The 27,944-nt window shown below is 41.3% G+C and overlaps 1 protein-coding gene across 5 annotated transcripts in view; it reads left to right on the top strand.

Annotated features, from left to right (window-relative positions):
• The window catches only part of LOC117511217 (ral guanine nucleotide dissociation stimulator-like), a 146,456-nt gene that overhangs the window by 77,481 nt on the left and 41,031 nt on the right, over nucleotides 1-27,944 (top strand). The gene's annotated exons all lie outside the window — the stretch shown is intronic.

Genomic DNA, 27,944 nt, shown 5'->3' on the forward strand with positions numbered 1-27,944 from the left:
ACGTACTCCTGCCAGAGGAAAAAAAAAAACACTTTGGAGACTGATGGACAGAGATGATTTAAAGATCTTATTTACAAAATCTTTAGTCGTAAAGTAAGTGATTGCAAATTTGATAATCAAATAAGTGGAAAAACCTGTGTAATTTTTGTAAAATCCATACATTGTTTGGGAATTTGAACAAAACATTGGCTTTTTGCACTTCCAAGAGTCTTGCACAACAGCACTGTTACCATGTGGTCCAGATCCAATTGCTAAGTGTCCAGACTTCTGAACTCACTCACTTATCTTCAACCGCTTATCCGGGATCAGGGTTGCGGCGACTCATAAACTGCACTGATCTAATAGATAAATGAGTGAATCAAAAACGATAAGTGCTGCCATCTTGTGCTTTCCCAAATTAAAATGGCATTTATAAGCAGGATAAATGTTGAAATTTTGTGAAATTTGATTCACAATGTCAATTAGAAAAAGCAATAATGTTTTGCCTATGTAATTTGCTGTAGACCTCCAGGCCGCCTGCTGAATACTGCCACCTGCTGGATGCTTGGTTGTTGAAGGATGTTTGAAATTAGGAGCAGGTGTGGGTGGACTCAAATGTAGCTTGTTTGCTATCCACCAGAGCCATCTGGAATTGTTGCAGGGAACCATCTGACCATCGTGTGTGTGCTTGAAGTTGTATGTAGCTTGAAAGGACTTGATTGGTTTGGTCTGGTGCCCACCATGGCCCACGGCCCACTGCTGCTTATTGTTAGAGCCCAAAGGAACCAGATATGATGTCACTGCTTTCTGTGCTTTAAGGCCACGTCTGTTTGGCTGTGAAGACATCTAGAGTTAAACAAAGAGCCTAATCCTCATTTATAGATTGAAAACAGCTGATAAACATTTGGAGTGTATCTTAACACAATTCCACATGAGCAAGATAGTGTGGGTTTTTATTTTATTTATTTATTTTTATCTGTGATGATGTTGGTTCACATGAAGATAACTGAGTTTGTATAAAATGCGATTTTCAGCATTTATATGCTTATTAATGTCAAGACTGGTTTCTATCACAACCTGTTTGATGAGAGTGTATCGCTTTTATAAAAGAAGGCACAAAAAGTGAGAGTAATTTAAAGTGGAATATCAATCAATTAATCAATTTTATTTATATAGCGCCAAATCACAACAAACAGTTGCCCCAAGGCGCTTTATATTGTAAGGCAAAGCCATACAATAATTACGTAAAAACCCCAACGGTCAAAACGACCCCCTGTGAGCAAGCACTTGGCAACAGTGGGAAGGAAAAACTCCCTTTTAACAGGAAGAAACCTCCAGCAGAACCAGGCTCAGAGAGGGGCAGTCTTCTGCTGGGACTGGTTGGGGCTGAGGGAGAGAACCAGGAAAAAGACATGCTGTGGAGGGGAGCAGAGATCAATCACTAATGATTAAATGCAGAGTGGTGCATACAGAGCAAAAAGAGTAAGAAACACTCAGTGCATCATGGGAACCCCCCAGCAGTCTACGTCTATAGCAGCATAACTAAGGGATGGTTCAGGGTCACCTGATCCAGCCCTAACTATAAGCTTTAGCAAAAAGGAAAGTTTTAAGCCTAATCTTAAAATTAGAGAGGGTATCTGTCTCCCTGATCTGAATTGGGAGCTGGTTCCACAGGAGAGGAGCCTGAAAGCTGAAGGCTCTGCCTCCCATTCTACTCTTACAAACCCTAGGAACTACAAGTAAGCCTGCAGTCTGAGAGCGAAGCGCTCTATTGGGGTGATATGGTACTATGAGGTCCCTAAGATAAGATGGGACCTGATTATTCAAAACCTTATAAGTAAGAAGAAGAATTTTAAATTCTATTCTAGAATTAACAGGAAGCCAATGAAGAGAGGCCAATATGGGTGAGATATGCTCTCTCCTTCTAGTCCCCGTTAGTACTCTAGCTGCAGCATTTTGAATTAACTGAAGGCTTTTTAGGGAACTTTTAGGACAACCTGATAATAATGAATTACAATAGTCCAGCCTAGAGGAAATAAATGCATGAATTAGTTTTTCAGCATCACTCTGAGAGAAGACCTTTCTGATTTTAGAGATATTGCGCGAATGCAAAATAGCAGTCCTACATATTTGCTTAATATGCGCACTGAAGGACATATCCTGATCAAAAATGACTCCAAGATTTCTCACAGTATTACTAGAGGTCAGGGTAATGCCATCCAGAGTAAGGATCTGGTTAGACACCATGTTTCTAAGATTTGTGGGGCCAAGTACAATAACTTCAGTTTTATCTGAGTTTAAAAGCAGGAAATTAGAGGTCATCCATGTCTTTATGTCTGTAAGACAATCCTGCAGTTTAGCTAATTGGTGTGTGTCCTCTGGCTTCATGGATAGATAAAGCTGGGTATCATCTGTGTAACAATGAAAATTTACGCAATGCCGTCTAATAATACTGCGTAAGGGAAGCATGTATAAAGTGAATAACAGCAATAATAGCACAGAACCTTGTGGAACTCCATACTTAACCTTAGTCTGTGAAGAAGATTCCCCATTTACATGAACAAATTGTAATCTATTAGATAAATATGATTCAAACCACCGCAGCGCAGTGCCTTTAATACCTATGGCATGCTCTAATATGTCGCGACTGTTGCGTTGGAGGATGATGTGTGAACTGTAACACGATGACTGCTGAACACATACGAGGTCTATTAGACAATAAACCGACCCTTTTATTTTTTTAACTATATGGATTTGAATGATGTGCGATTCCACCAATCATGCTTGAACCCTCGTGCGCATGCGTGAGTTTTTTCACGCGTCGGTAACGTCATTTCCCTGTGGGCAGGCCTTGAGTGAGATGTGGTCCTGCCCTCTCGGCTGAATTCCTTTGTTTCACACGCTGCTCGAGACGGCGCGCATTGCTTTATCAAAATTTTTTCTGGACCTGTGAGGAATATCCGAGTGGATGCTATTCAAGAAATTAAGCTGGTTTTCGGTGAAAAGTTTAACGGCTGATGAGAGATTATGGGGTGTTTCTGTCGGTGTAAGGACTTCCCACAGAGCGGGACGTCCTGCAGCGCTTCCAGGCGCCGTCGTCGGCCTGTTTCGACCTGAAAACATCCTAATTTAAGGCTTAATTCACCCAGGACGTCGTGAGAGAACAGAGAGGATTCAGAAGAGGCCGGCATGACGACTTTATGCGGACATTCCACTGTTTAAGGACATTTTTTAATGAAAGACGTCCGCGTCGTTTCCGTGACGACTCGGCGAATCTGTGTGCACCACGACAGGAAAAAACACCTCCGTGTTGAAAACCATTTGTAAAATTCAGGCGGCTGTTGATAGCTTTCAACAAGTGAGTAACTGAGAAATTGTTTAACAGCTTGGGCATGTTCCAACTTGCCCGTTAAGGTTTCCAACGGAGGTGTTTTTCCTGTCGCGACCCCCCGCGGTCGGGTCCGGCCCGACATGCGACTCTGCCCGCATGTTCTTTCATTACAAAATGTCCTTTAACAATGGAATGTCCGAATAAACTCCTCATGCCGACTTCTTCTGAAAGTTCTCTGTTCTCTGACGACTTCCTGGGTCAACAGAGCCTGAAATGTGGAAGTTTTCAACTTGAAACGGCGAGACGACGCCGCCTCGAAGCGCAGATCGCCGTCAGGCGCCGTGGGCCGTCCTTACGGCGACACTACCAGACCAAAATCTCTCATCAGCCGTTAAAATTTTCAACGAAAACCAGCTGAATTTATCGAATGGTGTCCACTCAGTTGTGCCTTAGAGTTTTGAAAAAACTTTGATCAAACAAAGCAGCAGTCTCTGAGCCATTCCTAAACAATGAAAAAATCGACGAGAGGGTGGGCCACTCCTCACTCAAAGATTGCCCACAGGCGAATGACGTAACCGACAGGCGTGAAAAAACTCTTGCATGCCCACGAGGGTTCAAGCATGTCTGCTGTAATCACACGTGATTCAAATCCATATGGTTTTTGAAAAAAATAATAAGGTCGGATGCTTTTCTAATAGACCTCGTACTGGCTGAAACCCTCCTCAGCAGCTGGTACTGGGTCAGATCTTTCCAGATGTTGCAATGAAATATTAATCATGTCAATGGTGAGACACACTCGTGTTTCCTGTTGTGTGTTCTCAGGGGTCTGTCGTAACTAAGGATGGGTATCGAGAACCGTTGTTTTTGGGGGTGTTTGTCAGGAAAATGATCATTTCTCTACATTGAATACAGACCCTGCAGCGGGTCTGTAATCAACTTTTCTGCAGCACAGCTTTGCTTTGAACCTTGAACTAATCGAAGCAGTGATTCGCAGATCGAACCACTGCTTCGATCATTGCTTCGTTGATTAATTTTTTTCTTTTGCTTTCCCCCGCTAAAACCCTAAAGAGCATATAGCTGTGAGTATTATTTACCTTTTTTTTATGTTAAACCGACCTGTTATGGTCTTCTGAAACAGTTAATAGATGTATTTTATAACTTAAAAATGGGACTGATGCTAACACGTTAGCATGTCTATGGCATTTTCCATGTTAATGTTAGCGTTAAGCAGTGGCAGCTGTCAAACGTTTGTTGTCATAAAAGAGTCAAATATATTACAAATTGTAATATTTTTTCAATTTATTTTTGTTTATATATTAATAATAATACCAAGCGTAATAATAACTAATCTAATGATTATATACAATTTTAGAGAAAGAGACAAAAAGAACCTGAATAAAAACAACAGAAAATCTAAAACCAACTAACAATGAACATACATAAATAAATAAATACATACATACATACAGAAATAAATAAGTGTTTCCTGTGAACACCTAGTGACTCTCACACCTCCATTTCATCCCTGTCTTATTTAAGTTTGTTTTGGTCAAACCATATTTTCATTGTGTTAATTTCTTCAGTGATTTCCTCCAGAACTATCTGCCAAGCTAGAAAACTGCTGCATCCTAGTAAGAGCAGAATACTACTGGAATGAATTTGAATAAGGGAAGTTTTTTTTTTTTCTCACTAAATGGATGCTGCACTCACTGCAGTTTATTGTCTGGAATAGTCCCAGATTGCATTTCACAGCTTCTAGAATTCAAACATTTTCGTGTGTGTGGTGTTGAGGGGGTAATTTTGGGTTTCAGCTTTTTTCTTTTTTTTTCACCACTTTCATCCCTGAATATGTGAAATCATGAGTCACTTTTCTGCGGATTAAAGTTACTAACTGAGCCTCCTGTCTTGTTATGAGAAAGAAACGAGAATCGTCCTCCGTTCTGTTCACACAGCTCCAAACGCTGCGCGGCTCTCTGCCAAGTCAAGTTAGAACCATAGAATCCAGTCGGAATTAATAACTTCAAAGCAAAATAAATACCCATCCCTAGTCGTAACGAGGTGATTTCAGAGTAAACAATCACGTAATTAATAACGGCCTGTAAAATGTGGTTGAATAATGTAAATACTGATGATTTTTTTTTTAATCATTTCCTAATACCTAAAGTGATTATTTCAGGCTTTTATTTGTTATTATTATTTGTTGTCTGACTACTATTTGTAACTACTGTAACCGTGACTAACCAGGGTTGGGACCAGGAAGCAGAGTTGTAGTTTTACACACCTCTCTGCAGCTTCTCTCCCCCTGCCATCCCCTCATTACCCCATCCCCGTAGAGACAGTGCCTGCTCCCAGACCACCAACAACCAGTAAAAATCTATTTAAGCATAAAAATTCAAAAAGAAAAAATAATATAGCACCTTCAACTGCACCACAGACTAAAACAGTTAAATGTGGTCTATTAAACATTAGATCTCTCTCTTCTAAGTCCCTGTTAGTAAATGATATAATAATGGATCAACATATTGATTTATTCTGCCTTACAGAAACCTGGTTATAGCAGGATGAATATGTTAGTTTAAATGAGTCAACACCCCCGAGTCACACTAACTGCCAGAATGCTCGTAGCACGGGCCGAGGCGGAGGATTAGCAGCAATCTTCCATTCCAGCTTATTAATTAATCAAAAACCCAGACAGAGCTTTAATTCATTTGAAAGCTTGACTCTTAGTCTTGTCCATCCAAATTGGAAGTCCCAAAAACCAGTTTTATTTGTTGTTATCTATCGTCCACCTGGTTGTTACTGTGAGTTTCTCTGTGAATTTTCAGACCTTTTGCTGACTTAGTGCTTAGCTCAGATAAGATAATTATAGTGGGCGATTTTAACATCCACACAGATGCTGAGAATGACAGCCTCAACACTGCATTTAATCTATTATTAGACTCAATTGGCTTTGCTCAAAATGTAAATGAGTCTACCCACCACTTTAATCATATCTTAGATCTTGTTCTGACTTATGGTATGGAAATTGAAGACTTAACAGTATTCCCTGAAAACTCCCTTCTGTCTGATCATTTCTTAATAACATTTACATTTACTCTGATGGACTACCCAGCAGTGGGGAATAAGTTTCATTACACTAGAAATCTTTCAGAAAGCGCTGTAACTAGGTTTAAGGATATGATTCCTTCTTTATGTTCTCTAATGCCATATACCAACACAGTGCAGAGTAGCTACCTAAACTCTGTAAGTGAGATAGAGTATCTCGTCAGTAGTTTTACATCCTCATTGAAGACAACTTTGGATGCTGTAGCTCCTCTGAAAAAGAGAGCTTTAAATCAGAAGTGCCTGACTCCGTGGTATAACTCACAAACTCGCAGCTTAAAGCAGATAACCCGTAAGTTGGAGAGGAAATGGTGTCTCACTAATTTAGAAGATCTTCACTTAGCCTGGAAAAAGAGTCTGTTGCTCTATAAAAAAGCCCTCCGTAAAGCTAGGACATCTTACTACTCATCACTAATTGAAGAAAATAAGAACAACCCCAGGTTTCTTTTCAGCACTGTAGCCAGGCTGACAAAGAGTCAAAGCCCTATTGAGCCGAGTATTCCTTTAACTTTAACTAGTAATGACTTCATGACTTTCTTTGCTAATAAAATTTTATCTATTAGAGAAAAAATTACTCATAACCATCCCAAAGACGTATCGTTATCTTTGGCTGCTTTCAGTGATGCTGGTATTTGGTTAGACTCTTTTTCTCCGATTGTTCTGTCTGAGTTATTTTCATTAGTTACTTCCTCCAAACCATCAACATGTCTATTAGACCCCATTCCTACCAGGCTGCTCAAGGAAGCCCTACCATTAATTAATGCTTCGATCTTAAATATGATCAATCTATCTTTATTAGTTGACTATGTACCACAGGCTTTTAAGGTGGCAGTAATTAAACCATTACTTAAAAAGCCATCACTTGACCCAGCTATCTTAGCTAATTATAGGCCAATCTCCAACCTTCCTTTTCTCTCAAAAATTCTTGAAAGGGTAGTTTTAAAACAGCTAACTGATCATCTGCAGAGGAATGGTCTATTTGAAGAGTTTCAGTCAGGTTTTAGAATTCATCATAGTACAGAAACAGCATTAGTGAAGGTTACAAATGATCTTCTTATGGCCTCAGACAGTGGACTTATCTCTATGCTTGTTCTGTTAGACCTCAGTGCTGCTTTTGATACTGTTGACCATAAAATTTTATTACAGAGATTAGAGCATGCCATAGGTATTAAAGGCACTGTGCTGCGGTGGTTTGAATCATATTTATCTAATAGATTACAATTTGTTCATGTAAATGGGGAATCTTCTTCACAGACTAAGGTTAATTATGGAGTTCCACAAGGTTCTGTGCTAGGACCAATTTTATTCACTTTATACATGTTTCCCTTAGGCAGTATTATTAGATGGCATTGCTTAAATTTTCATTGTTACGCAGATGATACCCAGCTTTATCTATCCATGAAGCCAGAGGACACACAGCAATTAGCTAAACTGCAGGATTGTCTTACAGACATAAAGACATGGATGACCTCTAATTTCCTGCTTTTAAACTCAGATAAAACTGAAATTATTGTACTTGGCCCCACAAATCTTAGAAACATGGTGTCTAACCAGATCCTTACTCTGGATGGCATTACCCTGACCTCTAGTAATACTGTGAGAAATCTTGGAGTCATTTTTGATCAGGATATGTCATTCAATGCGCATATTAAACAAATATGTAGGACTGCTTTTTTGCATTTGCGCAGTATCTCTAAAATTAGAAAGGTCTTGTCTGAGTGATGCTGAAAAACTAATTCATGCATTTATTTCCTCTAGGCTGGACTATTGTAATCCATTATTATCAGGTTGTCCTAAAAGTTCCCTGAAAAGCCTTAAGTTAATTCAAAATGCTGCAGCTAGAGTGCTAACAGGGACTAGAAGGAGAGAGCATATCTCACCCATATTGGCCTCTCTTCATTGGCTTCCTGTTAATTCTAGAATAGAATTTAAAATTCTTCTTCTTACTTATAAGGTTTTGAATAATCAGGTCCCATCTTATCTTAGGGACCTCATAGTACCATATCACCCCAATAGAGCGCTTCGCTCTCAGACTGCAGGCTTACTTGCAGTTCCTAGGGTTTGTAAGAGTAGAATGGGAGGCAGAGCCTTGAGCTTTCAGGCTCCTCTCCTGTGGAACCAGCTCCCAATTCAGATCAGGGAGACAGACACCCTTTGTACTTTTAAGATTAGGCTTAAAACTTTCCTTTTTGCTAAAGCTTATAGTTAGGGCTGGATCAGGTGACCCTGAACCATCCCTTAGTTATGCTGCTATAGACTTAGACTGCTGGGGGGTTCGCATGATGCACTGAGTGTTTCTTTCTCTTTTTGCTCTGTATGCACCACTCTGCATTTAATCATTGGTGATTGATCTCTGCTCCCCTCCACAGCATGTCTTTTTCCTGGTTCTCTCCCTCAGCCCCAACCAGTCCCAGCAGAAGACTGCCCCTCCCTGAGCCTGGTTCTGCTGGAGGTTTCTTCCTGTTAAAAGGGAGTTTTTCCATCCCACTGTTTCCAAGTGCTTGCTCACAGGGGGTCGTTTTGACCGTTGGTGTTTTTCCGTAATTATTGTATGGCCTTGCCTTACAATATAAGGCGCCTTGGGGCAACTGTTTGTTGTGATTTGGCGCTATATAAATAAAATTGATTTGATTTGTATTTTCCGCCGTATAGGTCACACTGGAGTATAAGTCACACGTTTTTCTGTTACCGGCTCTTTAATCTGCAATTTTTCTTCATGCACTGTTGTTGTGTACTTTTTATTATTGGTTCTTATTTTTGTTTAGTGCTTTGATTCCTGGGAAATTCCTTTATAAATAGTTATTGTAATTGCCATCATTAATAACAAACATGTTTTTTCCATATATAAATCTCAGCAGAGTATAAGTCACACGGTCTTCAAAACTAGTAAAAAAAAAAGTGCTAAATTATGATGCAGAGTTGAACTGCTACCTGTCTCTATTGAGAAGTTGTAACTAACAACAATCACCTTCTTTCTTTTTTTTTGTTATAGCTTAGTGATGATCTTTAAAATTTCTGCTGATGAATCAGTTGATTAACTGCAAAAATATATCAACATTTAGGTTTCTCTGCTTCAGTTTTGTCTTTGTTGCAGTTGTTGCATTTGAGCTAATCTTATGTACAACTAGAACGGCACATGTTGGAGAACTACCCCCTGCCTTTGAACGTTTAGCACCATCATCCGTACTATAATAGCTGAACCAATTACAGCCAAAATGGCAATTTTGAAAGTTTTTGCCTTGAAATTAACAGTAACTAACACCCCTATTCCACTGTTCTGCTGCATTCATCCATGAACCAAAAAGGTGCAAAAATGGGATGAAACAGCTTAATCCTGCTTGCCTCCCAACAGGTTGTCTTATAAAGTGCAGAACTGGCAACTGACAGTTTACAGTGCAGACCTGGCAACCTGCCCAAAAATAAAATAAAAGGAGCCGTGCCTTGGCCAGAACCATAACAAACGCTGCTTCAGCTTCAGTTTGTACCCCGATGTAGCACGATCAAACAAGTTTCAAGCTGTAGTTACTATGACATGACTGAAGCCTTTAAGACTATGAACAGCCAGAAATTACCACGAACTATCAACGATTTTGAGAACTGGCATGAAATTTGTGGAAAGTTGAAAAATTGTATCCTGACTTTAAATCTGGTGCCAATGAGGGCTGTATCTACTACATATACCAAGTTTGTTCATGATTGACGAAGATGGATCAAGAAGTTACTATGATGCTTTAAAACGTGCCCCAATTTTTTTTTTTCGGGATTAAACGGGAAAGAACGGCGCTGTGTGGAATAGCCTGGCAAATGACACAGACCCATTTAAAACAGAAGCCATCCCTGAGCCATTAATTCACAAATCTGCCTCTGAGTCTGGGGGACGTTGGGAAGCTGTGTAGGTATTCCAGTAACATCCTTTAAATGTTGTAAATCCACCACATTTAAAACCTCGACATTCTTTTCTGATGCTTTAGCTTTAAGTGATTTAAAGTTTTCTCAAAAACTTCTGTTATCAATACAAGATTTATGAACTCAGTTTGTTTAATTTTGTGGGTTTCGTAACTTTTATTGTTGACATAAGCCACTATGCAAAATGTGCAAAATAATATAAATAAATGAAAATTTGGTGTGTTAAAAGTTTTGCCAGTATTACTGGTCCTGCTCTGTATGAATCCTGACTGTTAAAATAAATGAAAGCTAGTGTAGAACTGAGTCCAGATCACAGCCTCTGTAAACTTGAAAACAAATCATCCAATTTATATTTTCATATATAATTCAGCAGTTGTTGCACTTGGAGTCAAATGGGTTTTTTTTCAAAGCAAAAGCCTTTAAATTGTTGACATTAAATTTTTCACTGTTTTACAAAACAGTCAGCCACATGTAAAAATGATCCCTTCACACAAACATTTTTTTTTTGCCAGTTATGGATTTTGAGTTCTTATTAATATTAAAGCATATTTTGTAAATCAGTGATGCATATTGTTACATACAGTATGTGTATGATTTTACTTTCCCTCATTATGTTGCATGTGTTTTTACATCCCTGTACTTGTGTAATACTTTGAAGTCCGTTAGCGTTGCAGTTTTTGGCACTTTTTACAGATGATGTGGAACGTTGTCCACCTCCGCTTTCCTCACGTCTTGTGCATTTGATCCGATAAGGAAGCGAGGTGATTAATCATATTTGTGAGTCTGACTCCGGGCCTGGACTCTGTCCTAACTGGGACCACACAGAGACATTCGGATCATCAGAATAACTTGTTCCTGTGTTTTTCTTGTTGTTATCACGTTCCTTTATCAGTGCTGGACAGGCTGTTTTTGGAACTTGTGTGAAGTCTTGGCGCTTGTGTTTCCAGCTCACCTGCTATAATCTAATCCTCTCCCCTCTAACACAATTACCTAACGCTTAATCCCCCTCCTGGACGGGGCAGAGGTTTCCTCCACAATCGCCTCCTCTCTTTCTCTCCTGCAGCAGAGGCTGCGGCGGTTGTTATTTGATGCCGCGCTTGTTACAGTATGAAGGTCAGTGGGCCTCATGTTGTGGAGCGGATGCAGGATTCTGTGATTTGTTGGTCCCTCTGGCTCTTTGTAACCAACATCAGAGCCTGTACATGGATCCTATAGTAGAGTGGATCAAATGGCTGTGAAATGGGAGTTTGCTCAGAGATTAAGTGACTGACGCGTCATTCTTCTGTTTTAAAAAAATACTAGGTCTATTAGAAAAGTATCCGACCTTATTATTTTTTTCAAAAACCATATGGATTTGAATCACGTGTGATTGTGTCAGACAAGCTTGAACCCTCGTGCGCATGCGTAAGTTTTTCCACGCCTGTTGGTTGCATCATTCGCCTGTGAGCAGGCTTTGAGTGAGTGGTCCACCCCCTTGTCGGATTTTCATTGTCAGGAAATGGTGGAATGATTTGGGCTTTTTTTCCATCAGAATTTTTTCAGAAACTGTTAGAGACTGGCAGCTGGAAACCATTAAAAAAATTTATCTGGCTTTTGGTGAAAATGTTACGGGCTTGGTAGAGAATAAGGAGTGTTACTGTCGCTTTAAGGACGGCCCCCAGCAGCTGTGGGGTGCGCCGCGCTCCGAAGCTGCCATCGACAGGCTGAATGACCATTTCATTTCTAAATGGATGGCTGTCTGGATCCGTGACCATCGTGTGCCATTTCTCTGGTTATCAAGAGCTGGACATCAACCATTTTCCGGCAGATTTCACTTTTAACGAGATTTTGTCATGGAAAGCCGAGCGGAGGCTTCGCGCATCACGATGGATTCGCTACTGGAGTGAGACAAAACCACCTCCGTTTTGGTCTCACAGGACGGCTTTGAGATGGCGTTCAGACAGCTGTTGGTGGTTTTTCCATCGAGTGATTATCCGAGAAATTGTGGATGTGGCTGGACATGCCAGAACATGTCCCGTGAGGCTTCATCACGGCGTTGCTTTGCGCCATGCGAAACCGCCAGGACGAGCGGAATTCCTCCTCACGTCTGTCTCAATGTGCCGAAAAAGTGCTGATGTTCACGTCTTTTCACAATTCCTGTGCTAGTCAGATGACGTCTCGGATAAAACACAGCGTCCAGTTTGGAAATGAACGGCACAATCCACTGTTACAGGGGTTTTTGTCATGGAAAGAGGAGTGGAGGCTTCGCGCGTCGCGGCGGTGCCGCATGGCACAAAGCAACGCCATGATGAAGCCTCATGGGACATGTTCTGGCATGTCCAGGCACACCCACAATTTCTCGGATAATCACTCGATGGAAAAACCACCGACAGCTGTCTGAACGCCATCTCAAAGCCGTACTGCGAGACCAAAACGGAGGTTGTTTTGTCTCGCTCCAGTAGCGAATCCATCATGATGCGCGAAGCCTCCGCTCGGCTTTCCATGACAAAATCTCTTGTTAAAAGTGAAATCTACCGGAAAATGGTTGATGTCCAGCTCTTGTGATAACCAGAGAAATGGCACACGATGGTCACGGATCCAGACAGCCATCCGTTTAGAAATGAAATGGTCGCTCAGCCTGTCGATGGCGGCTTCGGAGCGCCGTGCGTCCCACAGCCGCTGGGGGCCGTCCTTAAAGCGACAGTAACACTCCTTATTCTCTACCAAGCCCGTAACATTTTCACCGAAAGCCAGATAAATTTTTCTAATGGTTTCCAGCTGCCAGTCTCTAACAGTTTCTGAAAAAATTCTGATGGGAAAAAAAGCCCAAATCATTCCGCCATTTCCTGGCAATGAAACGACGAGAGGGGTGGACCACTCCTCACTCAAAGCCTGGTCACAGGCGAATGACGCAACCGACAGGCATGGAAAAACTCACGCATGCGCACGAGGGTTCAAGCTTGTCTGACGCAATCACACGTGATTCAAATCCATATGGTTTTTGAAAAAAATAATAAGGTCGGATACTTTTCTAATAGACCTCGTGTATATATATTCTGTCGTCTATTGACATTTATTTTCCTTGAAGACACAAGGTTATTATTTCACATGTACATTTGGATTTGTTGGATTGTACTTGATTTAAAAAAAAACCTTTGCTGAAAAGGTTGTGACAGAGGTGTTAAAGGTGTCCTTTTCGTCATGAAGACACACAACTAAGCATGACAACAACCTGAACACAAACTGAACTGAGTTTATCCAACAGATATGTCCAGGAAAACAATAAATGCCACGTTATTTCAAGTGCTAGACTTTTGTCCATGAGTGTTAGCAGTGTGGTGGTGCAAGCAGTTAGCACGCTTTCCTCCAAAGGAGAATGTCCCTGGTTTGAAGCCACCTATGCCCAATCTCCTTGAACATCACTGGCAACCCCATGCAAAAATATAAAAGCAATGCTAAAATAGCCTCGGCTATATGAGCATAAAAATAGGAAACAGACTGTGACCTTTTGACGCTTAAATAGGCCAAAGTCAGCTATCTTTGAACTTGTCCAAGGTCTGTGTCCCAAGAATGGTCCCTGTGAATTTGAAGACCCTGGCAGTAATAGGACTGGACTTATGCTGAGCACAGACAGACCAATGCAAAGTCTTCTCAATACCCAGTGGCCATATTTTTGTCTCGGCTGGAAGTGGAGGAGAACCTGAGTTTCATAGAAAGAAGCCAGTGGTGGGACGGAGTTGTTCTGGTTAGCACTCTTGCCTCACAGCACGAAGGTCTTTAGTTTGATTCTGCCAATGCCCAGATTTGACAGGGCGGATTTCTCACACCTTTAAAACATGCGCATTAAGTTCATGCTCCTTTAACTGGTCTTGACAAATGCAGTGTCTGTAGTAGTGATGCTTATTATTGCACTGCCACGAGAAACTGGTCTCTGTTTGTATGTGCAAAGGTTTTGTGCTGTAGTTAGTTTACAGGGTTTGATAATATTTTTTTCAATTGTCTGCAGCATGTAGACAAGTTGTTGGAGATCATGGATATTCTATTACTTTTTCTGAATCCGACAAACACCAGTGTGTTCATTTAAAGTGGACAAATTCTTTATTTTCTGTGCATCCTTAACACAAAATGTGACTGTATTGACAAGTCCATTGAATTCTCATGTTTACATCTGTGGACAGAGGGGGCAGTGTGGAGGAGCAGTTAGCTATGGCATGTGCTTCCAAAATAGAAGGTTCACTGTACCATCTCTGTCCATTGTACATGTAATGTAGATTTGTCAGGAAGGGCATCTCTGGACGAGGTGACTTTGTGGTTGGCTTCCTTTGGGAGTTTTCAGGCTACTCCTACACTGGAGTTGAATTTGTACATAGATTTCTTATTAGTAAACACATTGGCTTTGACGTTTCAGTGAGCCCCCCAGCCAGTTACTTCACCAAAAGCTTCAATACTTGAAGCCTCATTCAATAGCTCATTAGAGAAGACTGACATCTACTGGCCAAATAATATATAGCGCACCTACTATTGTGCTGCAAGGTGGAGGCCACTTGGCATAATATGTGTAAATGTGTAATTAGTTTTTAATATTAAATAAGAATTTATTTGAATTCAAATTTAATTAAATATAATTTAGACTGGTGTCCTGTCCTGGGTGTACCCCGCCACGCGCTCTGTGACTGCTGGGATAGGCTCCAGCCCCCCCAACCTTTAATTGGACTAAGCGGTTGAAGGTGTGTGTGTGTGTGTGTGTGTGTGTGTGTGTGTGTGTGTGTGTGTGTGTGTGTGTGTGTGTGTGTGTGTGTGTGTGTGTGTGTGTGTGTGTGTGTGTGTGTGTAAACATCATGTTATTGGTGCTTGTTCAACAAAGTTAGTGTGGTGACGTGATCATAGATGTTTTTATCACTCCACTGATGCAGCTTTTCTTCTTAAATTTATTAAGTCATGCAATTCTCCTTTAAGTTTTGTCTAAATATGTTCACCCATGTATTCCCCTTGGTAATCTTATTTTCATGGACCTTTAATCATCTCAGTCACAGATCTGCAACACAACAGTGCATTCAGGCTAAAAATAGCCATGATTAAGAGTGACGCTGAGATCTGACAGCTCTCCACATACCGCAGTCCGGTGGCAGAGTAGCACCATTAAAACCATTAAACAACAAATGGACTGCTGCTGTCTGAAGGCCTCTTACAGCCGGTAGGACAGATTGTCCCAGACGAGGGGCCTCATGTACAAAGGCTTGCATGGATTTCCTACTGAAACATGGCCTACGCCAAAACCCAGAAACTGGCTTAAGCATAGAAATATTCAGATATATTAAATTGTGCATACGCATGGATCCAAGCACACTCTTGTTGCAAATTGCGCTTTAATGTTGGAATGTGATGTACCTGGATGAAATTCAGATGATTGTGTTCCACACAGCTGGCATGGCTCGGCTCAAGGTTGACTGGCACACTCCTGACCGATCGGCCAGCTCCCGCTGGAATGCCGCTGTTGCCAGGAAGCCCAATGTGGTCAGCAACTGTGGTCACAGACAACAGCCTGGCTTCTCGCCATATCGCGCTCTGGGCCGGCCGCAGTTCTGCGTGCACCTCCAGTAACAGTGGTCTTGGTAATCGAAATCGGCTTATGGACCAAGTATCGTCATTTGCAAGTAAATCCTCGCGTTCCCTGAATACATGTTCACGTTTGATTGCACAGTTATTACTCCAGCCAATGCGGTAGGAGTAATCAAGCAGTCTATTTCAGGCAGCGCTCCCTAGTAGCCCAGATAAGAATCAGTTTAGCTCAGAAATCAATAGGCTTCTTGGGGGCAGTGAGGGCAGCATGTCTGCCAAGTGTGATAACTGTAAAGCACCTGCAACTAAAGTTATTGTGCGGCGAAAGAAGAGTTTGCAGACAGATGTAGAGACATCACTTTGGTCCAATCCACTCCACTTCAAAGACGACGTTTAAAAGCAATTTCAGCCCTGCACAATATTATATTCTGGTCCCTCGCTGTTGTGGAAAATTTGCTGTATGTCTCATAACTTATTTTGGGATAAAAATGACTCCTGTCAGGTGTTTGCTGCATCCACGGGGGAAGGAAACGCCATATTTGAGTCTCACGTGTTTGGAATAAGTCAAATTTGGATCTGCAGTGTGAACATTGTGATCTGCTCTTAATACTGCTTTAATCTCTGTTCAGACAACGGGAGCTACTGTAGCTGGTCGGGTTCAACACACAGGAGCTTTTATTTTAGCACGGAGATGATCGGAAGCTCTGTGGTGGACAGAATGACAGAAACAGAAAGTAGCAGGAATGTTGCAGGCTTGATGCCTGGAAAATAATTTGGAGTTTATCCGCTGCTCGTTCCCGGCTGGTTGTGCTCAGATCCCATTATCTTCAGACACAACCGCTGTGAGCTGATGATTGATGGAGAGTTGTCAGTCAATGGTTTCCACCTGTCCCTCATCCCCACCACAAACACACCTGCGTGAATGATCGGGTGGCCTGTAGTCAGCAGGAAAACCACCACATTGCCCCCACATTGCCTTTTGAACTTTCCCATGTGGACCTGATTAAAACATGGAGCAGAATCAGATCCTGAAGCACGCAGCCTGCACAAAGTTTAACTGAGAATCTATTTCACATCACCACAGCTGTAATGCACACGTCATGAACCTGACACGTGGAAAAACAAACCCAGAGTCTCTCTTTAGGTGGAATCTTATCCTCTGTTCGCTTTGGAAATTGAGCAACTGAACATTGACCTTTTGGCCTCCATTTGTAAACTAACTTATCAAAAACCAAATATTTTCTTGTTTACATGCATTCATGTCAAAAACATGATCTAAGGTGTATAAGATCGTAACACACAAAGTTCTGGATTATGGACATGCCCACTTTAACAGAACATGATCCCATGCACAACACCGTGGGACCACCTTGAGTCCTGGATTACAGCCACCCAGGTAGAGATCTGGTCCAGCCCCATGTCTCCAAAGTAAGTGTCTGCTGCAGGCAGTTGAAACAGGGCTGTGTCCTTGGCCTTCTCCAGCCGCAGGGGTCCTCCGTGCTGAGGCACCTGTGTGCTGGATCATGCAGAGAAACGCACCACATTGGCAAAATGTCATAGGCGTGGATACGAGAAAAATTTTCAGACTGAAAATCAAATGAATTGTTAAGAAAAATCGAAAGAAAATGTGCAGTTAATCTGCTTCCCCGTCTGTGATTGGAGAGTATGCACATCTAACAGTTTTTGTGTGCTTTCCGTCTGGCGGCCCGCCGACGTGTGGTGCCTTTGAATTCTTAGTGAAATAATCTAAAAATAAAGATATAGAATTAAAAACAAATGATTGTTTCCAAACCAAAACCTGCTGAAAGCAGCAGTTGATCATTAGAAAGCTTAAATTTTACTTAAGATGACACTCACAAATTGGATTTCAGCAAAGCTTTGATCACAAACAAGATGCATCACAAAGCTAAGGGCCCCTTCACACATAGTGCAAATTTGGTTGAATTGCGCATGAAACATACCAGCGGCTGAAAGACAGAGTGTGTGCTGTGAGAGCTCATCCAACCCTCTCGCGTCAGGTGTTGGCAAATTTCAGCTGACACACACGCACATCTAACACCACTCGCATGGCACTTAGAAAATATGTGGCCATTTGCACTGCTAACATGACAACAGTCAGCAGACGATCACTGTTGAGCTGGATGTGAAATTTGTCTAAGTGCCCCATGAGTGTGGCTTTGCAAACAGACACAGTGACACGTTGGGGTGTGTCTGCTCACAAGAGTGGCTGTGGATATCTGTGGTTCTGGATGTTCCAGCTGGGGAACACGCACCGTGTTTGGACGAACATGAACTAATAACTGCCCACTGTGACGCGCGTGTGTCTGCTTGCTGTCCTCACTGTTAACCCAGTCCAGTCGAAGATTTTTGCTTTACGATTTCCTTATCTGTCCTTCAGAGTGGCCATTGCTTTTGGGGGTGTTTGTCAGGAAAATGATCATGTCTCTACGTTGATTACAGAACCCCTGCAGGGTCTTTAATCAACTGTTTCTGCAGTGCAGCTCTTCTTTGAAGCTTGAAGCAATGAAGCATTGATCTGACTCTCTGCTTTGTTGGTTCTTTGTTTTATTTTGCTTTTCTTCATTTTTCCCTGCTAAAACCCCAAAGAGCATACGTCTGTGAGTAATATTTACCTTTTTATGTTAAACCAACCTGTTATGGTCTTCTGAAACAGTTGGCAGATGTATTTTATAACTTAAAAACGGGATGATGCTAACACGTTAGCATGTCTATGGCATTTTCAATGTTAAAGTTAGCATTAAGCTGTTTGCATCTCAGCACGTTTGTGTGCATTTGTTTTCTGTATAATAATTAATGGCTCAGCGTTTGTTGTTGTAAAAGAGTCAAATGTATTAGAAATTGTAATATTTTTAAAATTTATTTTTGTTTATATATTAAGAATAATAATAATAGCAACAACAACAGTAATAGTAATAATAACTAATAATGCTACAATACAATTTTAGGGAAACAGACAAAAAGAACCTGATTAAAAGCACAACAGAAAATATAAAACTTGTAATAAGTGCAGCTTATTCGTAGCTTTGGAGGCCAGGCTGGGCGAATTGGAGACTCGGCTCCGCACTGTGGAAAATTCTACAGCTAGCCAGGCCCCTGTAGTCGGTGCGGACCAAGGTAGCTTAGCCGCCGTTAGTTCCCCCCTGGCAGATCCCGGGCAGTCGGGAAAGCAGGCCGACTGGGTGACTGTGAGGAGGAAGCGTAGCCCTAAACAGAAGCCCCGTGTACACCGTCAACCCGTTCACATCTCTAACCGTTTTTCCCCACTCTAGTAATACTGTGAGAAAATCTTGGAGTCATTTTTGATCAGGATATGTCATTCAAAGCGCATATTAAACAAATATGTAGGACTGCCTTTTTGCATTTACGCAATATCTCTAAAATCAGAAAGGTCTTGTCTCAGAGTGATGCTGAAAAATTAATTCATGCATTTATTTCCTCTAGGCTGGACTATTGTAATTCATTATTATCAGGTTGTCCTAAAAGTTCCCTAAAAAGCCTTCAGTTGGTTCAGAATGCTGCAGCTAGAGTACTGACAGGGACTAGCAGGAGAGAGCATATCTCACCCGTGTTGGCCTCTCTTCATTGGCTTCCTGTTAATTCTAGAATAGAATTTAAAATTCTTCTTCTTACTTATAAGGTTTTGAATAATCAGGTCCCATCTTATCTTAGGGACCTCGTAGTACCATATTACCCATTAGAGCGCTTCGCTCTCAGACTGCAGGCTTACTTGTAGTTCCTAGGGTTTGTAAGAGTAGAATGGGAGGCAGAGCCTTCAGCTTTCAGGCTCCTCTCCTGTGGAACCAGCTCCCAATTCAGATCAGGGAGACAGATACCCTCTCTACTTTTAAGATTAGGCTTAAAACTTTCCTTTTCGCTAAGGCTTATAGTTAGGGCTGGATCAGGTGACCCTGGACCATCCCTTGGTTATGCTGCTTTAGACGTAGACTGTGGGGGGGTTCCCATGATGCACTGTTTCTTTCTCTTTTTGCTCCGTATGCATCACTCTGCATTTAATCATTAGTGATCGATCTCTGCCCCCCTTCACAGCATGTCTTTTTCCTGGTTCTTTCCCTCAGCCCCAACCAGTCTCAGCAGAAGACTGCCCCTCCCTGAGCCTGGTTCTGCTGGAGGTTTCTTCCTGTTAAAAGGGAGTTTTTCCTTCCCACTGTAGCCAAGTGCTTGCTCATAGGGGGTCGTTTTGACCGTTGGGGTTTTTCATAATTATTGTATGGCCTTGCCTTACAATATAGAGCGCCTTGAGGCAACTGTTTGTTGTGATTTGGCGCTATATAAGAAAAAAGTTGATTGATTGATTGATAAAACCAACTGTGAACATAAATAAATAAATAAATATAGAAATAAGTGTTTCCTGTGAACACCTACTGACTTGCACACCTCCACTTCATCCCTGTTTTATTTAGGTTTAATGACAATTTGTTTTGGTCAAACAATGTTTTCAATTTGTTAATTTCTTCAGTGATTTCCTCCAGAACTATCTGCCAAGCTAGAAAACTGCTGCATCCTAGTAAGAGCAGAATATTACTGGAATGAATTTGAATAAGGAAAGCTGGGTTTTTCTCAGCTAAATGGATGCTGCACTCACTGCAGTTTATTTTCTGGAATAGTCCCAGATTGCATTTCAGAGCTTCTAGAATTCAAATATCTTCTTCTGGGTGGTGTTGGGGTAATTTTTGGTTTCAGCGTTTTTGTGTTTTTCACCACTTTCATCCCTGAATATGTCAATCGTGAGTCACTTTATGTGGAATAAAGTCACTAACTGGGACTCCTGTCTTGTTGCGAGAAAGAAACGAGAATCATCGTCCTTCTGTTCACACAGCTCCAAACGCTGCGCAGCTCTCTGCCGAGTCAAGTTAGAACGATAGAGTCCAGTCAGAATTAATAACTTCAAAGCAAAACACTGTTTAAATCAAATGACACCTCTTTCCAGATGTTGTAATACAAACATACTGCAATCGATAAAAACTTTTTTTTTTCTCCCAAAATGAGACGTCCTGCACTGATGTGCAGCAGCCGGCTGAGCTCAGCTCAGAGGTATGGAGAGACATTTATGGCAAAATGTCTGAAAGGAAATGCTTTTGACAAAAAATACAGATTTTATTTATTTTTCACTGGCCTTATTCTTATTTATTATTATATTATTTATTTTTATTTATGTCCAGAGATCAAGGAGGTCACCTACAGAGGGACAGACGGATTATACTTGTATTGCCTGCTTGATAAGAGGGTTTCAATAAAATGTGGTGTTTTATATGGTTTTAATTTTTCTTAAGTACTTCTATATCATTCTTGATATCAGGCATTTTCCCACACCTTTTACAGGACAGCGATGGTAGCTCAGTGGTAAAAATTTCTGGCTGGCAGTCAGAGCTTCTGGTAAGTGCAGGTTCGAATTCCATGGGTGGCATGTATTTTTGTTTTTCCACAGCAGCTGCGCAATGTGGTTACACATCACATAGCTGCTCACACTGTGTTCCTGCGTGTATGAAACCATCGCAGCATGTTTTCAAAATTTTTTTATTTATTTTTTCTTCACAGCAGCTGTGTTCCCACATGCACGAACCGTCGCAGTGGCACCGAGCACGACTGCTCGTCGGATTGATGTTTTTTCGTGGTTATCTCATACGAGCTGTTCCGCCATGAGTTGCCTTGAGTTGTACTTATTCGTGCTATGTGTGAAGGGGCCCTAAAGAATGTTTTAAAGGGATTAAAACAAAGCACGTGTATTTGATACAACAGGATGATCTCCTTCCTGGAGTGAGAGGGGCAGGAGCACTTCGCCGTCTTTATATGCCGCGCGCTGTCTGTTTGTCATCACTGTGTCGCGATTGAGTCATTCAAGTCAGTAGTATTGATCCCGAAAGCATCAAAAACAAGACTTCATAAAAGTTCACATTTTTGTTATTGTTTTTTTAAAACAAACCATGCTTGCTGATCATTTTAATTGGATGAACCTAATTAATTAATTTCTTCTTTGAGCATTAATGTTTAATCTTTGATATCCTGCTCAGTGCACTTCACATGGTTTTAGTTTGCGACCCACCGTTCTAACGACCTTTCCAGCTAGGATATGCTAGTTTAGCTGCTGGTATTGGTCACCAAGGCTTTACTTTAACTTTAACATGTGCCAATAAGAGGGATGTTATATTGAGTGAAAGTACTTAAACTGTCAGCAAGACAAATTAGCAAAGTGCCAAAAACCTAAAGAGCTAAAAAACAAATGAACAAAAAAAAGTCCTTTCACACAGAGGAAATTCCCAACAGTGCTGTTTCACCCAAACGTGCCTTTCATGTTGAATTTACATGGAGTTGTTCAACACGAAAACACGTCAGGGTAATGTGGGGAGTCTGTCTAAAGTTTTAAAACCAATGGGGCATTTGGGGGTGGGGACGGGGACGTTGTAGTTCCAGGTTATCTCCAAAATCCAATTGCTGTGTAACAAATCTCACTTCAAAATCTGTTCTCGTAAAGTCTAGTTTTTCCTGGAAGACAGTCAGTCAAATTGAGGAAAAAGAAATGTTCCAGAACCATTTGAATTAGTCCAGCTTGAGGGTAAAGTGAATGTGGCAGTAAAAGAGAGTCTCTGTTTTTATCCACTTGTGTTTAAAAAAAAAAAAAGTAATGAAGTTTGTTCCATAGGACTTTATCCAGACATTAGGAAAAAAGGCTGCACAGTGGATAAAGTTTGGCCTAAAGTCTGTTTAGAAAATTACAGTTGACCCAAGCTTGTTGCTACCCACAGAGACAACCGTACCTCAATATTTAGACTCTTGTTCTCTTGCACCTCATCGGAATGACCTCACTTTCTTTCAGCACTCATTGTGGGAACAGGATGGTCACTGGCTTATGCTGCAGGGTTGTAATGGATGTGCTGTTGTTAGCTTTGTGTGTCTGTTGACTGTTTTGGAGGCAGATTTTCTCTTTTCAGTGGGAGTTTCCCTGTCGGTTTAAACTAAAAGGATTTTCCTCATTATTTTTGGACCATCTCGATCCAAGCAGGTGGGCTTGCTGCTGATGAGCACCATCATCTGGCAAGAACTTCAAAATGAATTCCCAAAGCACTGCTTGGCTTTGTGAGTGCTTGTGTTTGTTTTACAACTAAAACTGTACACACCACACCAGAAATATGCATATGCATTGTTTTTACAAGCTGTAAAGTCATGTGTATACACATGATTCTTTATAACTCATCTGAAAATTTGTGCACATGTGCACAAGCCTGCCGTCCACGCCCATCTTTAGTCTTGAATGGATGTAGAGCAGCTCTCACTCATTTGCATATAAAACCCTTGCGTTTCTGGCACCCTAAAGCCGGCCTGTTTCCTCAAAAGGCTCACAGAAATAACATGGCAAATTGGGGTGTGGAGGTAGGGGTGCAGAAGAAGCGCAATTCAGCAGTTTCACCAAATTAAATATTGCAACATTTTGACATTGTGGTTGTGAAATCATGTAATCGTAAAATGACTGAATGGCAGAAATATATAGCAGGCACCTCCAGTGTGGCGGCACATTTATAGCAGCTGTAATTAACAAAATAAATAAATATTAATAAGAGCAATCAGAGCTTTCTGATGTCCGCCAATCCAGATCACCTCCAAAATGCAGTGGAGTCTTCCATGCCCTAATAAATGTCTGTGGTGCAAATTTAGTGAGAAGTGGAGTAGTTTTGAAGTAATCCTTCAAAGCCTATAAAGTGAAACCTGATCCAGGATCCGGATCTCCAAAATTTAATGGAGTCTTCTTTGGTCTAATATCTATCTGTGGTGAAAATTCCATTAAAATCCGTGCAGTAATTTTGCTAAGAGACAGACAGAGAAATAAATAAACGCTGTTGATTTTATTATGCCCTTGGCGGACGTAATAAGGGTGCTGATAGCATTTATGACACACTCAGTTATTTACAGTGTAGTTTGTGAATGGTAAATTGTATATATTACTATAGACGAGCATGTTTGCAAATAAAAATAATATATTAGTGATCATAATAAAGCTCCGTGACAGTGGATTTTTTTTATCCCATTTCTGCTTCAGAACATCAGGCTTCACTTGCCGTGAAAAATATGTGGGAATGCATGGTTTCTGTGTATGCACGTTGTTTCTAAATGAAGAACGAGATGTTTTCATGCCAGATAAAATTTCTAATTTATAGCTGCAGAAATGAATCAAAGCTCACCAGTAGCTTAGAATCCATTGTTTTATCTCACTGCTGAATATTTTGCAGTGATACTCCCCCCCCCCCCCCCCCCCCCCCCCCCCGGTGCTCATCATATCATATCCCTGTTTCCTTTTCTTGAGCGTTTGTTTCCCAGTTTTCCTCTTTATGCCTATTTTCCACCCTCCGCTGGCTCACAGTCCTGCAGCTCACGTGCACATTCACGGTCAGGATTGTGTAGGTGAACGTGCATCTGATAAAGTGTTGGGTGTGGAGGCGGCGGTGGCGGCTTCTGAATGCCACACATTTTATGCCCACCGTGCTGGAGTCTAACAGTGTTCTGAATTTCATCAAAATCTCAAAGGAAGGGTGACGAAAAGGATTTTCAAAGGGAAAATTTAACTAACTAAGAAATGCTCCCACTTGCCTGAGTTTGGCGTCTGTTGTTGGATTTCTGTCCTCGGTCTGGAGTCTGTGGAGGTGATGTTGCAGCAGAGTTATTTTGTGTTTAAAGTATCGAGCAATCAGTCTTTAGCAGCGGCACTGAAGTAATAACAAGATTTTGGTGACCATGGCAACGCTTCTTCTCCTTTGAAGATGGATGAATAGGGACATTGTGTTGAAGTTGACTGCGCGGATGGCGACAGCCTTGAGCTCTGCGTTTTTTCGGTGATAGTAATGTGGCCTCGCAGTTGGCTGATAAGTGCCGCGCCATTTGTCACAGTCTTTAGTCACAGTGGTGGTGCGATCATTAAACAGTGGAGAATTTACAGCAGGACGAGGGGTTTTTTTTCTCTGCACATTTACCGTGCACACCCTGCCTGTGTGCACATCCTGTAGGGCTTCCCCTGGTGGGTTACTAAAGGTCAGGGCTTGTTTGTTTGTGCACAATGTGGGTTTTGGGGAATTTTTGTATTTTCAGTCTAATTTTGACCAATACAATACAAATCATTTTTAATTCCACGAAAGAACACTGAGTCTCCGCTATACTAGAAGTCACCTGTTACTCTTATTGTCATGGCAACAGAAAGCTTGATTCAACACTAAATGTATCATTTTACAAATGTAGACATTTACTCGTGAAAACAAAAATGAACTGTTTAAACTTGGACTTGATTTAAATTGTGAGCCATATTTGTGTATAAATAAAACAGCAACAGGAAAACAAAGAAACTTTTACCTGTAAGCTACAAAACATTGTAACAACACAGAAGACGGTGAGCTTTGGACAGATTTAAAAAGAAAAGCTACATTTTATATGAAATAAAATACAATACAAATAAAATGTCAATCTTCTTGTGTTTGAACAGGCTTGTATGTTTCCTTGAGACAGTCCTGAAAAAATAGAGAAAATAATGGTGTTAAAGTGCACAGAATAAAAGCAGCTGTAGTCAAGATCTACAACGTGTCATTTGGATCCATTATTTAAACTGCAGGTGTATGGTTTTTGTTGTTGTTCTGCACAAAAATGACCATCTCATGTTTTTTTTTCACACCTTATTAAATGATGCTTTTCCTCTCTTTTCCTTGTGCAATACTAAGGACCCAGTCCCACTGGCGTTTAGGATTGTGCACAAAATTGGCTCATATTTGCTTAACATCCACAATATGCGTGAAACATGCTTGTATGAGTTGGCCGCCACCCGCACACGTCCGCAATTATCCACAGAGGCACGTTTTTCCGTTGCCAGGATTTTTGAGCTGCACAAAATTTTGGCTGTGGATGACATCTGCCTTACATACACAATACATACACAATGCATACTCAATCTATGCGCTGTATATCTGCCGATATCCGCAACTGACAGGGATTTGCAGCTTGGCAGTGGACTGGGAGAGTGTGTAAAATGGATATTTTGCATGCCCATCATGTCCACATCACGAACTAAAATAAGTTGTAGTGACTGCATACAGATTGGCCACGAATAAAGCATTTTTATTACGTCTGCTTTGCATCTGATTTGTGGCGGATGCAAATCAGATGTGCTGTGTTCACAGCTGGACTCCGTTCTTTGTTCTACCGGCTGCCACGCGCTCTGCACTGCATGCTGCATATATAAAATAATTATTTTGTGGTGGATTAGCCATTTTATTCTGCAAATTGGCTGTTGAAAATGGCTCTAATCACCTCCTCAATCACAGAGGAAACTGCAGCTGGGCCGTGCGCGAATGGCTAACAAGTTGCAGAAAGCATTTTGAGCCATCTAAAAAGGTAATTATTTGACTTGTTTACATTGTCAAGGCTTGATAAAACAGTTGCGTGTTTCTTCCTTCTTGTTTGCAGCTGTTACAATATTTATTCCTGTGTTTATAACAGATTTAACTTCTTGTTATAATCGTTCAGACGAGCTGCGCTCTGATGCGATCCTCTGATGTCACCACTCGCCCTGTTCACTGCTTCTTTACTCCAGTCAACTTGTCCAAGTCCAGCAAATGCTCCAGAGCCTGTATTGTTGGTGTGAATAGTGATGCTGAAAGGCCCGAGTGCGCTTCTTTTATGACCGCAATGCTGATGCCATGCACGCACAACACGTGCGCGATGCATTCACAATACACCCGTAATACTGCTGTGATAATCGCTGTGCGTTATACAACCGTGATTGTTCATCATATATTCGCTATACATTATTAATATATCCGTAATTCATACTGGGACATTTGTCATTTTTGGCCATTTTTGTTGCGGACGACAACGAATGCCCGTACTTTGTGTACTCAATTCATGCGCAAATAATCCTCTCCCCAGTGGGACTGGGCCCTAAGTAAATGTTATGGTGTGCTGGGAACACACAGATATATGCTGCTTGTGCAGGGAAATCGATGTACAGTTAAACTCACAAATAATGAATTCCGATGGACCAGCGAATTTTGTCTGTTATAATTGAAATCTGCTATATGTATAAATGGACAAAATCTGTTATGTTTATCTAATATATTAGTTACAGTCAGGAGGCACCGAACAATCTACAGGGAATCTCTAGCACCAATGAGGCTTATTCCTTGATTAAACGCCTGACCTTGAATAGAGACCTGCCTCATTTAAGAACCGGGACAAAACATCATCTGGAAAAAAAAAAACTAAACGCCTGCCTTAAATAAGTGCCGGGCATCATGTGCATTGAAAGGATTACATTTAGTCAAGTCACTCTTTTTTCTAAGTCTGCTGTGTACCTAAAAATCCTAAAGCCTAATTCGTGCTTCTACAGCTCTGTGGCCTTGCAATGATGTTGACGTGCGTGTGACCCTTTTAAACTTCTCCATCGTGTTGGTGGCCGTCTTAATGTTTTTAAGAGCATAATTCTACTTCCGGACACATCTCGTCTGTCCCCATAAGAAACATGGCATTTTCTCTGAGTGAAAATGGAAAGAAACAGTGAAGATGCAGTGGAAAGTGGACGTCTACAATCACATGACCCTTTTAAAGTTCTTCATCGCATTGGTAGGCACGAACACTAGCTTTTTCTGGATCAATTTGTCCACCAACAAGCTCCACCTCTTTATGCAGTCTTCAACTTTCAAACTAACATTATGGTACATGCAGTTTCCCTCCATATTTTGCGGGTCATTTGAGCATCTTTTTAGTATTTCAACTCTGTTGTAAAGTTAGTCATATTTGCAGACTTTTCTGCCAAATGTTCCTGTATTTGAGCCATGATTGAAGTGTAATCAGCGTGGAGACTACAAAAGCTTTTAAATATGATGGGAGAGGAAGGAGTGAAATCAGAAAAGTGACCACTCACAGCTCTTGCGGTCTCTGTCGTTTAGCAGATGCGCGTCAGGCTGCGGGGCTGGTTCGCAGCCCCACAGAAGGCTCTGATCTAAAACGGTTGTCTTTGGTTGTCACACCCAGGGAGATACCATATTACACTGCAGGCAGCATTTTGTTAATAATCACC

The sequence above is a fragment of the Thalassophryne amazonica genome, chromosome 5 (assembly GCF_902500255.1).
Source record: "Thalassophryne amazonica chromosome 5, fThaAma1.1, whole genome shotgun sequence".
Taxonomy (NCBI): Eukaryota; Metazoa; Chordata; class Actinopteri; order Batrachoidiformes; family Batrachoididae; genus Thalassophryne; species Thalassophryne amazonica.